Raw genomic sequence first — 14490 nt, forward strand, 5'->3', positions numbered from 1 at the left:
ATCCTCTCTATGCACAGGTTTGCAGAAACTCACTTTCCCCTTATTCTTCAGCAAGCCAAGGCAATGATATCTTTTCCTCTGTGGAGGGAAAACTGGCACAAGCCAAGTGATGTGTTACTTTTCTACACTTGGTATGTCGCTACAGTAAGGCCAGGCTTCAGAATCTACAAGTGTAGAACACAATAACACATGGAAATCACATAAAAAATACTAAACCAATTAGCAAAAAGACTAAATGAATTTTCAAATAGGAAAATTGGTGATAACGAAGAAAAAGAAGATTACATAAATCAAACCTATAATGTAAACCAATGGCATAAATGTAAATATTTAACAGCAAACCTTAACCCATGGAAGAGATATCACATACTGGAACTGAACTCACTCTTGAAAGGTCCAGTATACTGGAAGTTCCTAGTCTGTCAGAGCAAGTTTTAAGTTCAACTTCTCTGTAGGCAGCCAACAGCTACTACAAGATTCAAGGGCAGAAGCCCAATACAGGCAGTGCCTAACATGGACTAGTTGCTAGGATTCTTCATAATGCCTCCTTGTGATGTCACCACAGCAACCGACCAATCATGACTTGTCAGACCTGACAGTGGTTTTGATCAGGTTCTGTAGCACAACCACTGCCTTGAATATTATTCTCATTTCTGGGACCAAATCCCAGACCAGAATCAACTCTAGGGAAGAAGGCTGATTTGCGCACAGGATTTCAAGAGACACTGAAACAACGGGGGTGTGAGAAACGTGTTCCCTATAGTGCTGGGTGTTAGTTGGCTGGTGACCCTGCTTTAGAAGTTCTCTATCCCCAAGTGGAAAGTTCCTCTAGTTGGCTCCACAAGAATGTTACAGAAATTCCCAAACTAGAAACCCAGTGCTAAACACATTGACATACATTTTAAAAATTTCCTGTTACTTTGAATTAAAACTGCCTCATACAAATGGGGCATTTGGACACATGGACACACAGGAGAGTTGGTGGTACATTTTGGCGAACTTTATTTTGTGCATGCTTGGTGTCAGAGTCCATTCCTGAGACTGCCCTTGAGATGAGCAATCCTAGTCTTTATTTGCTGCTTCTGCCTCCTGCTTAAGTTTGAGGCAGTGACTCAGTCTCTTGTTTTGTCTTCAAGCTTCCAACTAGCTGCCAGGCCTATGTCGCACCACCATGGGCTCCTTTCCTCCAAAAATAAGTCAGATATGTGCTTTCTCTCTTCAGATAACCTGTTTATGAACTGTCTTTAGCCTTTGGGTTTATTATTATTATTATTTATTAAAAGGAAAAGCTATCTTTTTTTTCATTTTACATACCAATCCCAGTTCCAACTCCCTTCCTTCACCTACCTCCCCATCCAACCCTCTATCCACTCCTCAGAGAGAGTAAGGCACATTACTTTGGGAAATTTCCAAGGCCCTCCGTGCTATATCTACGCTGAGCAAGGTATCCATCCAAAGAAACAGGTTCCCAGAAAGTCAATACAAGCAGTAGTGATAAATGTTGGTGCCACTGCCAGTGGCCACACAGTCTGTCACATCCATGCAACTGTAACTCACATTTAGAGGTCTGGTTTGGTCCTATGCTAGTTGCTTCCCTGCCTGGCTGGAGTTGGTGAGCCTCCATTAGCTCAGGTAGACTGTTTCAGTGGGTGTACCCTGAAACACCCACTGTTTAGGACTGCTAATATTCTCACTCCTCCCACTCCTCAACTGGACTCTGGAAGCTTAGTCTATTGCTCCACTGCAGGTCTCTGCCTTGGTTTCCATCAGTTGCTGGATGAAGATTCTATGGTGATATTTAAGACATTCATCAGTCTAAGTACAAGGCAAAACCAATTTGGGCACGCTCTACTTTATTGCTTAGGGTCTTAGCCAGGGTTATCCTCGTGGATTCCTGGGAATTTCTCTAGTGCCGGGTTTCTTGCTAGCCCCATAATGGCTCCCTCAATCAAAATATCTCTTTCCTTGCTCTCATCTCTGTCCTTCCTCCATCTCAACTACCCTGTTTCCTCAGGATCTCCTGCCCCTCCCCTTCTCCCTTCATCCTCCCTTTCTGCCCTCCCTACTTCCCTGCCCCCATGCTCCCAGTTTCGTCAGGTAATTTTGTTTATTTCCCCATTTTCAAGTGGATCTATGCATGGTTTTCTTAGGGTGCACCTTGTTACTTAGCTTCTCTAGGATCATGAACTATAGACTCAATGTCTGTTGCTTTACAGCAAGTATCCATTTATAAGTGAGTACATGCCTTGTTCATCTTTCTGGATCTGAGTTACCTTACTCAGGATAGTGTCATCTAGTTCCATCCATCTGCATGCAAATTTCAAGATGCTATTGTTTTTCTCTGCTTAATACTCTAATGTGTAAAAGTTCCTTTTTTTATCCATTCTTTGGTTGAGGGGCATCTAGGTTATTTCCATGTTCTGGCTATTACAAATAATGCTGCTAAAAACATAGTTGAATAAATGTTCGTGTAGTATGATTGAGCATCTTTTTGGTATATGCCCAACAGTGGTATTGCTGGGTCCTTAGGTAGGTTGATTCTCAATTTTCTGAAAAACCATCATACCAATTTTGAAAGTGGTTGGACAAGTTTGTATTCCCACCAGCAATTGAGGAGTGTTCCCTTCACTCCACATCCTCTCCAACAGAAGTTTTCGTTGGTGTTTTGGATCTTAACCATTCTTAAAGGTGTAAGATATCTCAGAATTATTTTGATTTGCATTTTCCTGATCACTAAGGATATTGAACATTTTCTTAAGTTTCTTTCAGCTATTTGAGATTCTTCTGTTGAGAATTCTCTGTTTAGTTCTGTACCCCTATTTTAATTGGGTTATTTGGAATTTTCATGTCTAATTTCTTGAGTTAAACACACACACACACACACACACACACACACACACACATATATATATATATATATGTATGTATGTGGAGATATATATATAGTGGGTCCATCTATATCAAAGCTCCTGGGTCTATGATTAGGTACCAATATGGAATCAAGGTTGTGATGGCTAGAATACTAGAGAGTTAGCTCTGAAATAGTTTTTTCTACTAATGGCTATATAAAGAACAGAGAGACAATGGTGGTATGGATGAACACGAAACAAAGAAGGCTCACCTGTTAGCAAAGGACCACAGGCAACTAATGACTGCCGAGACAGTTAGCCTCTCCCAGAGTTGAACCCACTTATTTATTTAACAGACTAATAAGGCCTGAAACCATATACACACAAACAGCAAAAATGTATTCCACACGTTGTGGGTGCATATATATTATATAATGTCTTAGGGTTTCTATTGCTATGAAGAGACACCATGACCATGACAACTCTTACTAAGGAAAACATTTCAATTGGTGACTTCACAGTTTCAAAAGTTCAGGCACTTAACATCATGGTGGGACATGGCTTGCAGGTGTACAGTGTTGTTGAGGTAGCTGGGGGTTCTACACCTTGTGCAGGCAACAGGAAGTGAACTGTCTCACTGGTGTAGCTTGAGCATATATGAGACCTCGAAGCCCACCCACCTCCACAGTAACACACTTCCTTCAACAAAGCCACACCTATTCCAACAAAGCACACCTCCTGATAGTGCCATTCTCTGGAAGCTTATGGGAGCCATAAAAATTCAGTCATGAGAACCTGCAAGGGAAGAAATGGGGCACATAGGAAACTCCCACCTGTGATTCTGACAAAACAGGAACATGTAGGTACACTAAGATAATAACTGAGGTGCTGTCCTGCCACCTGGGAAGAAATGAGTTCTCTGTGTCCTTGTTCCCTGTTCTTGCTTTGAGGGAGCACAGCAGACATCTGGCTTCTGTGTGCAGAGGACAAGGGTACTTTCTTGGGTTGGGAAAGGACATTCCTGTAATCCTGGGGAAAAATTAGTGATCAGGGAAGTGACTTTTGTGTCCTTTTCTATTTAGTGTCCTGGTATGCCTCTTGTCTGGAGTATATTTCTCTCTCATTTCTGTTACGACAGGTTTTCTCTGTAGCTTTGGAGACTGTTTAAGCACCTGTACTGTAGACTAGGCTGGCCTTGAACTCACACATACTGCCTATGTCTGCCTCCCGAGTGCTGGGATTAAAGGTGTGGGCCACCACCACCCAAGTGGGATATATACCTCTCTCCCATATGTGTGGAAATTGTCTTCTGTGATTTTTGCTGAATGTATTTTGCATATTTTCGCAGGAAGGATTCTTCTCATTCTTCTACTCCCGTAATTCATAGTTGCATATTTTTTTGGTTTCCCAAAAATTCATGTTTATTTCATAATAAAACATAATTAAATTATCACCGAGCTTGTATTTGTATAATTAAATTTCTCTTGTCTTGTAACCCAGTATTCACACAACATCTGTTAAGTTTACTGCTTCCAGTGTGCTTTTGGTTAGACTTATGTATTTCTCAATTTGAGGATTATTTAATTCCTTAAGATCTAAGATAGTTTTTTACATGTGTCTCTATTAAGGTCTATTTTCAAATCTTGAATTTCTCTCTGATTTAATTTTTTGTTTTCTGAATTAATTCAGGAAATTATTTGTACCCTGATAAATCCAATGGTGAACTCATCTGAACATAATCAAAATCATTCTTTGGAATACTGTCTTTTGAATCTTATTTATGTCACTTTTCCTGTTTGCCACTTCTATGGGATTGGCCATTTGGGGGAGAGCAATGTTGTCCTGGGTTTTTTATGTAACTTCTCTTTTTGTAACAAGGTGTGCTCTTCTGAACTGAGTTTGTTGGTCAAGTGTTTCTGATGCCTTTGTGTGCAGGGAGTGTTTGGATTGGTGTTTGCTGTTCCTCATTAGGTTTTGCTTGGCTTCTCTGTGTTTTTCCTGAGCTCAGGTGTGGAGACACATGGTGTTGGCTGGACTGTAGATGGGATAGGTGACTGGTGCTGGATGAAGTAACAGTGGTGTCCCTTCTGACCTCACAATCCAGCCTTCAGGAACTGTAATGGGATGTGTGCTGGGCAGGGTTCAGAATGTCCCATACCCTCTGATTACATGAACCAGGTTATGTGTATTACAAGGGTTGTCTTCTGTGCCCTATGTATTCACATATATTCTGACCTCATGACCAACTATGCACACGGTGCCATGGGTAATTCGCTAAGGCATTGATCTAGGGATTGAACCATCCTTGATGTTGGCACAGTTCTGCTGGCCTGCTAAATTGATGTTCCTGCAATCACTGATGCTGCTCTCATGTCCCCTATTTAACTTGCTCAGGTCAGATAAAGTCAGCTGATTGTACTCTTCTGTTTGTATCCTCTGATGAGGCCTCAACATGTTAAAATAAATGCAGATTCCTTTCAACATGCTTGTATACATCCATGGACACATTTATTTTCTTCTTGTTGTTGTTTTTCCTACTCTCATTTAGTATGATTTCAAAAATCCACCTGCTCGAGATACTTTTTCCAATTAGAATCATTAAAATTATCCTCACCCATGGAAGTGTATTTTCCTGGGCCTTGATTGGTTTTTCTCCATGCATCTACCCACTCTGAAAACTGCTGTTTGTTCCTATAGTGTTACGGTGTGCACAAGTATCCCAACACTCAGGTGGTACAGCCAGGAAGTCCCCAGGTCTGAGAACAAGTCCTGGGATACAGTCCAAGTATACAATATGGTATGAATAATAAAAATCCAGTCAGGTGGTGGCAGTGCATGCCTTTAATCCGAGCACTCGGGAGGCAGAGGCAGGTGGATCTCTGTGAGTTTGAGGCCAACCTGGTCTACTAGAGCTAGTTTCAGGACAGGCTCCAAAGCCACAGAGAAACCCTGTCCACTGGAGAGATCTTACCTCTACCAAGGGCCAGACAAACAAAGGGGGATCCTGCAACGCTCTCCACCAACCTCAGACTCCACACTCCACTGAGTTCTGGTCTCTTCCCCTTTATATTCCTTTCCCATCCATATTGCTTCTGTCTCCACCTCCCTAGTGTTGGGATTAAAGGAGTGTGAGCCCAAGCACTGGGATGACCTATGTGTTAGCTCTCTCTGTCTCTCTGTCTCTCTGTCTCTCTGTCTCTCTGTCTCTCTGTCTCTCTCTCTCTCTCCTCTCTCTCTCTCTCTCTCTCTCTCTCTCTCAAACAATTTCAATCTTATGTAGCCCAGGGTGGTCTTGAAATCACAGAGATTCTTCGGACTCTGTCTCCCATCTCCTGGGACTAAAGACTAAAGGTGTGGAACACCACTGCCTGGCTTATATCGCTAACGACTGTGGCTGCTTTGCCCTCTAATCTTCAGGTAAGCATTATTTATTAAAACACAAATAATATACCACTATAGTATTCTCTATTGCTGATAGAAATCATGACAAAACCCACTGGTAGGGAAGGTTTTTTTTCCTCTTGTGTCCTGCTCAAGGCCATCATTAGGGAAGTTAGGGTAGGAACTCACTCAAGAGCAGATGACAGATGGTTACTGGCTCACTCTTCATGGCTGCCTCAGTTTGTTTTCTTACATAATTCAAGACAACTTACAGGGGAGGAGACACCCACAGTGGGCCTGAATCTCCAATAGCAGTCATTACTAAGAAATGGTGCTGTAATCTGCCAGCAGCTTCAAAACCCCAAACCCAGTTTCAAATGCTCAGCAATTAACCCTCTGTGTTTTAAAGTCATCTATCTGTGTAAATGGATCTCTGTGGGAAAGATATCAAGTGACAGATGCTAAATCCCGAGAGAGTTATGGCAGGAACTTTCTCCATCTGGTGTTTCTGTTTCAAAAACTTCTAAAGTGAGAATAAAACAGAAGATCAAAGAGCAGCGGGGAAGGAAGGGAGGCCAACAGGAAGTGACATCTATCTTCCATGTGTAGCTTTGGCTGTGGACAAGATCATAATCACCAGGAGTTGAAACATAGCCCTGTGTGTGCATTAGAGGCTTTGCTGTGGGGAGGCAATGTCTAGAAGAACCGGACATTTAGTTGTTTATGTGTATGAGATAGTTTGCCTAGAGGGTGTGTGTTACCTAGCAGGGCTTTATGTGTAAGAGGTGTCTGCCTTTGGGTATATGGTACAGAATTAACAAAGGGACCAGGGTCCTAGAGAGAGAAAGAGAGAGAGAAAGAGAGAGAGAGAGAGAGAGAGAGAGAGAGAGAGAGAGAGAGAGAGAGAGGAAGGAGAGAAGAGAAGAGAAGAGAAGAGAAGAGAAGAGAAGAGAAGAGAAGAGAGAGAAGAGAAGAGAAGAGAAGAGAAGAGAAGAGAAGAGAAGAGAAGAGAAGAGAAGAGAAGAGAAGAGAAGAGAAGAGAAGAAGGTAGAGAGTTGGTTTTGAGTACAAGGTCAGGGACAGCAATCACAGCCTATGTGTATCTGTGACAGTGGATGTAGGGGCAGAGACACCTAGTATGATGTGATGCCTGTCTTACATGCATGTTTGGAGATTTGCTTTACACGAAGAATAAATGAGGTGGACATGACCTAGGCATGTATGGAAGCCATAGACTGTAGGAGGCATGCCTAGGTGTAGCACTCCAAGGAGGAGTATTTTAGCAGGACCTGACAACTAGCCACGTAAGCGTACAAGGGGCTTTAGCTGTACGGTAGGTGTTAAGAACTGCTATTTTCGGTACCCTATAGGTAAAGCACCCCTGTCCTTATCCACACACACAGTTATGTGTCAGGTCCTGATATATTTCTCATTCCCTTAGAACCCAAACTCTGCACACGGTTAGGCAGCAGGTGTAGCAATGTAGTCCCACACTTAGAGCCTAAGCAATCACACATACATGGATTCTCAGGAGTCAGGCCTGAGAGAATCTACTCTTCTAGAGTCACACACCCATTGCCAGGTGTCTAGTCCTTCCAGGTACCCCAGACCTCAAGAGTAAGACTACACCAAAGGAGAAATTATTAGATTTATTATTAAATTATTAGAAATTATTAGAAATAGATTAGGAGAAATCTATTGGCACCTCGAAGCATGGATAAGGTTCATTCAGACCTGAATGCATGATTACTTGCTAGTTCACATGTGTACATACATGTGTCTATGTGTTTGTGTGTGTGAACCTGGCATTTTGCTGTTGGAAGGAGTTACATAGCAGGACCTGACCTAACCATGTATGTATATGTAGTTGTATGTAAACAGATAATACAGGAACCTGACCTTGGACTATATGAATGAATACGGGGGTGCTGTGTATGGTAAGTTTGGCTGTGACATAGTATATGAAAGACCTAGCCCTGTGCATGTGGCTTTATCTGTAAAGTAGGGCTCTAATGGAGGACATGCTACACAGCTGTGTCAGAGGAGGGTTGGTTGCGGGGGAGGGAGGACTTAGCAGGACCTGACATCTAGCCCTGTACATTTGGCATTGGCTATAGTAGTAAGGATTCATAGAAGGACCTGACGTATATCCATGTGTTTATATTTTGGGAGTGATATTTCAATTTAACTATGGGGATACCTACCATGTGGTGATGGCACACACCTTTAGTCCTAGCACTCAGAAGGCAGAGGTAGGCAGATCTGTGTGAATTCGAGGCCAGGACAGGCTCCAAAGCTACAGAGAAACCCTGTCTTGAAAATCAAAAATGGATGGTGATACATTTCAGGCAATGACACTTAGACACGATGGTGTGTGTGTGTGTGTGTGTGTGTGTGTGTGTGTGTGTGTGTGCGTGTGTGTGTGTATGGGGATTTGGCTATGGAGGAGTTGATACGTAGAAAGCCTACATGAAAAGACGAGTCTGTGGATTTGACTGAAGGGACTAGAAGGATGTAAGATATAGCCATGGGTGGATTGGTGAGGCTTCATCTGTTCCTGAGTGAACAAGATAGACAACCTGCTACATAGCCAAGCACACATGTGTGCATGTATGTGTTTGTGTGTCTTGGAATTTTGATTGTAAGTTAGTGCACATCTAGCATGATCTAAGATCAATGTGCAGATGGAGCAAAGGCTGTGACAGAAGGAACAGCTGGCGTGACATGACACCCACCCTGTGTTCTGTCATTGACTGTAGACGTCAGCATTACTATCAGGACAAGAAAGCATACGTGGGTGGGACTTTTGAGGTAAGTGTGGGGATACCATCAAGGACTTGAGCCTAGTTTTGTTTCTATCGCTGTCTCTCTCTCTCTTCCCCTCTTACTGTTCTCTCACCTCTCCTTTCTCCTTCTCTCTCTAAATCTCTTTTTTGTGTGTGTTTCAGAGAGAGAGAGAGAGAGAGAGAGAGAGAGAGAGAGAGAGAGAGAGAGAGAGTAGGGTTTACATGTAAGGGAGGTTAAGGTAGGTGCCAGCTATCAAACACCATCCTTATGTTTATGGGTGTAATTGGCTATAGGGGAGGAGACTCTTAGCATGACAGGACACCTTGCCATGCATGTGTATTTGAAGTTTTCCTTTAGTGGAGGTCTTTCGGAGGACCTGACACACAGTCATGTGCATGAGACTCTATTAGGAGGTATACCTAGCAGATCCTGACACTAACTGTACATCAGGGGACTTCGATGTTAACAGAGGGAATCAAAGAACATGACGCGTAGTCCTATGTATATCAGTTTATATGTAGGGTGTTTGACTATACTTAAGGGAGTCCCTGGCAGGACCTAACAAGTAATCCCCATTGGAGGGGGTTAACTGTAGGTGGGGGATTCCTAGGGAGACCTGATATCCAGCTTTGTTAGAAGAATGTTGTCTGTCAGGTAGGGTTTACCTAGCAGGACCTGAAACCTTGCCCTGTGTCTTTGGCATTGTGGTGGTAGGGTGTCCAAGAGGCCTGAAGAATAAGAATGCATATCAGTGAGGAGCAGTAGAACGGGGTCTCTAGCAGCTCCCCATACCTGGTAAATATGTTTCCTGATGGGGTGAATTAGTGTCCTTCCAGGCCTGTTAATATACTAGATTGGCAGTGGATGGTCTGATATCCAGGGGTACTAGGGATATAGACCTAGAAATACATTTGAGGCTGCTGCAGGGTGATGTGTGTGTTTCAAGGGCCTTCAGCTACCATTATAGGAGTTATCATATCATGGCCTGAGTGTTTGGAAACCAAGGTTTGATATCCTAAAATTTGTATGAGTTGATGTCATGAGATATCACAGGGCCTGATAATTAACCCTGGAGAATGTCACTTGTGTGGTGTGATGGTTTCCTGTGGGTACCAAACAATAGCAGTGTGTTTTGGACAGAGTGGGAGATCATCAGCCATGGCCCAATAACTAGCACTTAGTGGGGTTAAATGAGTGTCATTCAAGGTCCATGCCTTGTATAAATATGAGGTGTGGAGACTCAATTGCTCAGCAGGACCTGATACCTAGCAGCTAGTATGTGGTTGAGTGGGAGCTTCTTCATGGACCAATATTTAGGAATGTATTTGAGGTTGTGTTGGGGGGGGAGGGTTTTTCAGCAGGATCTGACAGCTGGCAGAGCTCCCTTCTTGGGAGATCCAGTCAGAAAGAGAAACACATTCATTACTCAAAGCCCTTCTGAGATCCTTTCTTAGCCTGCTCACACAGGTTTTCTGGGTTATCTGACAGGACAAAGAGGCACAAGTCACTTTGCACTATCAAAATGCAGAGGGGTCTAAGTTGGGCAGGGATACAACAATATCTAAACACTGGGAGACTTTCCCAAGGGGCCCTTCTGATAGATTCCCCAGATCTTGTCAGTAATTTGGGTGATTGTCTGTAGTTGGAAGGTAGAAGAGCAACCATTTCTTTGTCCTCCAGAGTGTCCTCACAACGTCCAGTGGAGCCTCTAAGATCCTCAAGAGCTCAGCAATGGCATGTTCATCTTCCAGGAGACGTAGAGGTGAAGACAGACTCCACATTCAAGGTCACTAATGTGTGCACATCCTCAGTCAGGAATTTAGGGGTCCGTGATTCAGTTTGTGGCCCGGCACCTATGAGAGAAGCCTTATTTTAGACTAATGATGAGGCAGGCAGAAAGATTCATTCACCAGTCCTTATCCTGTGGCCTTTGGGAAAGTGCAGCTTTCTTTTTGGTGGTATTTGGGACCTAAGGTGACAGGGTCAATGTCCATTTTCTTATGTGACCTTCCTAAAGGAGAACTCAGTACGGACTCCTCAGGAAGCTCTGCTTGCAGGGATTGGTTTCTTCTGGCTTCCCTGCTCCTGTCCTGTGAAAAGGCTCTAGGGTCAGGGAGGAGAACAGGTTCCCACCAACACATCTGTATCTGGGCACTGTGCTAACTGCACCCCATCTCATTCAACACTTGCCTAGACAACACAGGATGCACATACGGTGACAGTGAGCTTTGTCCCAGAGCATGTCCAACAGAACCTGGAAATCTGAGGAGAGAAGGGTGGTCAATGAGAGTTCTGGGGTTGACCTCTGAGACTACAAGGGACCCAGGCTGCTACCACAATGGTCATCGTATCTGGGAACAAGGAATTTAAACAGGGATCCAACCAGTCATGCTCTGTTCAAAGAGCAAGCTTTCTGAGCATCTCTGGGACTCAGTTTTCCCCCACTGCGAGGGAAACAGTACTGAGCAACGTTGGGGTAGTGTGTGTAGAGATCTGGGTACAAATAGCTGGTGTTGACTGCACCTCTTTCTGCTGCCTCCATCAGGGAGACAGTGAGGAAGGAGGATGTTAAATGTGTGAGCCTGATCAGAAGCTGACTGAGCTCAGGTAAACAGTCTAAAGGCCACAACAGGCTCCCTCTAGTGGCCAGCGATAAAATGTGCACATTACACTCACTGGGCCTCTTGGATATCGTATCTGCATTCTGAGATTCACATTGTTAGAGACTATCACATGAGCTTGGGGCCCCTGGTCCACTTGGGTTGTCTCTTCTGAGATTCCATGACCTGGTCACAGTCCCCAAGTGTCCCTTGCCTAGGCACTGGTGACAGTAGAGTACATCAGGACTGACTTGCCTTAGTGGTCACTCACTGATCAGCCAACCGCAGAGGAGGAAGCAGCTCCATTTCATCATGCTCCTGGCTGTGGAGCCCAACATAGACAAAGTCACTGGGGAGTAGCAGAGTGAATGCCATCTGTATCGTGTGCTGTAGTTATTATAATCTCCTTGTGTGAGAAGATGTTCACCTTCTTTGTTTCAAACTGTCCCTCCCCAGTGATGTTAAGATCAGAGGGGAGAGATGTGCTACCTACACCAAGTTTTCTCAACATCCCTCTGAAACCATGCCTTGAGTCTTGTTTCTCATTCTCTTTCTCGTCCTCTGTAACACAAGTTCAATGACCACTTTCCCTTCGGATTGAGGGAAGCCCACCTGGCCAGCCTCAAGCTTCCTAACCCATAAGGCAGAGTCAAGTTTAGACCAGAAACCAAACACATCTCAACTACCACAGGCTGGTCTATCGTGGTCTCTGTGATGCCTTCAGCCATGTGCTGCCCACAGATGAGCCTTGGCACTCAACCCCATCAGAATGGCCATCCTTCAGTGCATGGATCAGCGATCTGCCTGCCACATGCACCCGACAACACTTAAACAATTAGCCCAGCAGGACAGCCAAGCAGACAGCTGAGCTCAAAGTCCTACCTCTGTGGTTTTCAAGGCTGTCTAGGCCTGATTCCTGTGACCAGTGGGACCTGGGTGTAAAATAGGTGTAAGAACGCTTGTCCCACCTATGGCCCCTATATCCTAGGCTAGATAAGCCCAACTCACTTCCAAAGCAGAACAAAGTTACAACATTTCAAAGTGATGCCCATTTCCCTCCAGGTGGCTGTCACTTTCCTGTCAGGAGAAAAGTACAGTTCTGATAAAACTCCCTACAGTGAGGCCCCTTCAGAGACACAGTAACCAGAGCCGCACACAGTGTGAATGTGTCTTCTCTGATGGGCAGGACACAGGGATAAAAAGGAGGAAAATAAAACCTCAGGGAGCAGAGGTAGATGAAGAAGGAGAAGGAGCTCCCTTGCTTTTATCTGGGGAAACATTTCACTAGAACCAGAAACCTGAAGGAGCACACTGATATATGAGTTCTGTTGAAATATTTCTCTGTAGACTGCTCCACAGGGTCTGTACATTCATGGGCAACTTGGACATGGTATTGACTAAAGACCACCTCAGACAAGGATGCTGGGAAAGGCCAGCCCTGTACCATATTCCCTTGAAAACCATGGTGTCCTGGGAAGTAACCTGTGGTAGATGGCTGACCTCCTCTTCTGCTGGACAGAGACCATTTCTGCTGGGTAAGTGGGCACCCTGTCATCTGGAATTCCCACAGAGCTCCTACTTCTGCTGTCTCAGGCCACATTTGCAATCTCCACCCGGTGTCTCCTGATGTACAGAGCTCATCACTTTAAACAGGAAGGACCCGTGGGAGGGGCTCTGAGGGAATCTGAAACGAGCAGCACTCAGTCTCCACTCTCCTTACCCACTGAGCTTCCCTCTCCCCTTGGCTCCTTCCCTCTGTCTCTTCCACCCCATCCACATTCTTCCCTCTGCAACCTTTTCCTGCTCTCTCTGCAACCTCTGTCTCTCATCCTCTGGTCACCTTCTCCAGCTCAACTATGTCACTTTACTTAGGAGCAGGGAGAACTGTGGGACTGGAGATTTTGATGTCAGATTTGGAAATTTACATATCGACATAGGTAATCGAGTTAATGAGCCAATTGCAAAAGACAGATGACAGTTTCAAGTATGAAAAATTGATGAAATAAAAAAATTCAAGACGTAACTATCTGAAGATATGGGGAAAGAGCATAGCAAGAGTGAAATTTTGACATTTTCCAGAATTGATGTGTGTCTTAATATGACTGTATTATGTGTAAAAAGCAAGTCCCAAATGCCAAAGAGGTCTCTCCTCTGTCATATGGAAAATCTGGAGGTCTGCAGGAGCCAAAACATGAATGACAGAACACTGAGGAAATGGAGCAGGACAGTGGTCCCCAGGGATGGTCCACAGTGTCCTGGGGAGGGGAATGATCACCTCTACCCTCACGGAGAGTCCAGCGTGTGCTGCAGAGTCCTAGTTGGTTCAGTATCAGGACTCCGGCAGCTCTGGGAACCCCACTAGCCAGCAAGTGTGAAGAAGGTTCAATGCCCAAAAACAACACAAACCCAGTAAATAAATCACTGAGGCATCCATGAGCAAGTCTAGCCATGGCAACCAGCAGCCAAGTGGACTCTGTGTGTTTGATGAGGAGGGCTGGAAGCTCCTACCTAGAAATTGTGGCTTCGTGTGCTGCCTCTAGCACTGGTGTCCTTAGAGTGAAAGCTCTGACTTCAAATCCCAAGACAGGAGCCCAGTGTCTCAGTGACAAACCTTGAGTCCTCAGCCTTCTTCTCATGGCACAAATGGAAAGAACTCAGTCAATCACACCAGGAAACCTATCTGGACTCTGCTGATTGGTCAGTATGAAGTCAAATGACTTGTGCTAAGATTTCAGGTGGGGATTCTGTGAAAACACGGTTGGTGCATAGGCTTTAATACTCTGTGCCTTGATTCCAAGGATGTGTCAGCAATGGCAGATGTCCCCAGCCCACTGCCTTGTGTCCACACAAGAACTCCTGACGGCACTCCTTAC

General features: G+C 44.5%; 1 protein-coding gene across 9 annotated transcripts in view; it reads right to left on the reverse strand.

Annotated features, from left to right (window-relative positions):
• LOC148118970 (histone acetyltransferase p300-like) overlaps positions 1-14490 on the reverse strand; it is a 95316-nt gene that overhangs the window by 70006 nt on the left and 10820 nt on the right. For 6 of the 9 annotated variants that reach the window (XR_015735655.1, XR_015735654.1, XR_015735653.1 and 3 more), the window contains 3 exons: positions 11873-14361; positions 11208-11279; positions 7865-10870 (listed from right to left, as the gene is read on the reverse strand). The exons of 1 other annotated variant lie outside the window; for it this stretch is intronic. The gene's annotated coding sequence lies outside the window, so the exon portion shown is untranslated. Of the gene's footprint in view, positions 1-7864; positions 10871-11207; positions 11280-11872; positions 14362-14490 lie in introns of those variants that run through there. 2 more of the 9 variants (XR_015735649.1, XR_015735652.1) reach the window with 2 other exon arrangements.

Source organism: Myodes glareolus, chromosome 19 (assembly GCF_982192425.1).
Source record: "Myodes glareolus chromosome 19, mMyoGla1.1, whole genome shotgun sequence".
Lineage (NCBI taxonomy): Eukaryota > Metazoa > Chordata > Mammalia > Rodentia > Cricetidae > Myodes > Myodes glareolus.